At 33.2% G+C, this 1,583-nt stretch overlaps 1 long non-coding RNA gene across 3 annotated transcripts in view; it reads left to right on the plus strand.

Annotated features, from left to right (window-relative positions):
- The first annotated feature begins 232 nt into the window (after nt 1-232).
- The window catches only part of LOC111084198, a 2,850-nt gene continuing 1,499 nt past the window's right edge, over nt 233-1,583 (plus strand). The window contains exons 1-2 of one of the 3 annotated variants that reach the window (XR_002609437.1): nt 233-1,048; nt 1,092-1,579. This is a non-coding gene — a long non-coding RNA (uncharacterized LOC111084198). Of the gene's footprint in view, nt 1,580-1,583 lie in introns of all 3 variants that reach the window. The other 2 variants (XR_002609438.1, XR_002609436.1) reach the window with 2 other exon arrangements.

The following is a 1,583-nucleotide window of genomic DNA, read 5'->3' on the forward strand; positions in this document are numbered from 1 at the left end:
ATGTGTTGTTTTATTATTGTTTGTAATGAACCTGTTCAGTACTTCACAATGTGTTGTTTTATTATTGTTTGTAATGAACCTGTTCAGTACTTCACAGTGTGTTGTATTATTATTGTTTGTAATGAACCTGTTCATTACTTCATGACGTGTGGTTTTAATATTTTTTTTACTTCACTATAAGATATATCACGAGCAATCTCTGTGTCGTTTTCTTGTCAGTTTTTATTACAGTATGTTTTATTTCTACATCAGTTTCTGTGTTGTTTCTACAGATTTAACTCTGCCAGTCAACATATACTTTTAGTTGGATCTACCTCTCCATTCTATCACTATAAACCCGCAAATATACGCCCTCTGGTGCTAGAAAATGTGGAGAGACATCGTGCTCAATACTATGTTTAGGTTTGCCGACGTTGAAGTTCCCAACTTTTCGATCTAGTCCACAGTCCTGACTATCTTATTTGTAATATATATTTATGGAGGAAGTCAACTACTTAATACGAACTTCCAGTTTGTATGATGATGATAATCTTGTTAAATCTCTGCTCGTTTCTTTATTACATACTTTATAAGAAAACACCATTCAGAATTATGTTACTACATTAGGGATATTTTAATATTTATTTGGTCTTTTCCACAATCTCTATGGTTGTTAATATATAGAGTTCGTTTGAGCACATAGCTCACCTGGTATCTGTAAAACATCTGGTATAGTCGCGTGTTTGTGTTTTCATCACTTTCCAACCAAGCCTCACCCCTGCTTGTATTATTAACAACCAAATCTGTACTTTTTTATTTACTCTTAACAATATTGCTTTATATGAAATAATTTTCTTTTCTTTAGTTTCCTTATCCTTGTTTAAAATCTCATTTTGGAAATACTTATACAAACAGTAGTTTAGGAACACGTGATTTTCAAGGTTTTGTTACCTTACTTGGATTGTAGCAGCACGATTTAATAAGGGTTTTACATTGCTTAGATTGTAACAGCACATGACTTGTGGTTTTGTTACATTATTTAGATTGTAGCAGCACATGATTTATCGAGGTTTTGCTGCTTTATTTAGATTGTAGCAGCACGATTTATCGAGGTTTTGTTACGTTATTTAGATTGTAACAGCACATGACTTGTGGTTTTGTTAACGTTATTTAGATTGTAGCAGCACATGATTTATCGAGGTTTTGCTGCTTTATTAAGATTGTAGCAGCACGATTTATCGAGGTTTTGTTACGTTATTTAGATTGTAGCAGCACATGATTTATCGAGGTTTTGTTAAGTTATTTAGATTGTAGCAGCATAAGACTTGTCGTGGTTTTGTTACGTTATTTAGAATGTAGCAGCACATGATTTATCGAGGTTTTGTTACGTTATTTAGATTGTAGCAGCATATGACTTGTCGTGGTTTTGTTACGTTATTTAGAATGTAGCAGCACATGATTTATCGAGGTTTTGTTACGTTACTTCGATTGTAGCAACACATGACTTGTCATGGTTTTGTTACATTATTTAGAATGTAGCAGCACATGACTTGTCGTGGTTTTGTTACATTATTTAGAATGTAGCAGCACATGACTTGTCGTGG

The sequence above is a fragment of the Limulus polyphemus genome, unplaced genomic scaffold (genome assembly GCF_000517525.1).
Source record: "Limulus polyphemus unplaced genomic scaffold, Limulus_polyphemus-2.1.2 Scaffold14553, whole genome shotgun sequence".
Lineage (NCBI taxonomy): Eukaryota > Metazoa > Arthropoda > Merostomata > Xiphosura > Limulidae > Limulus > Limulus polyphemus.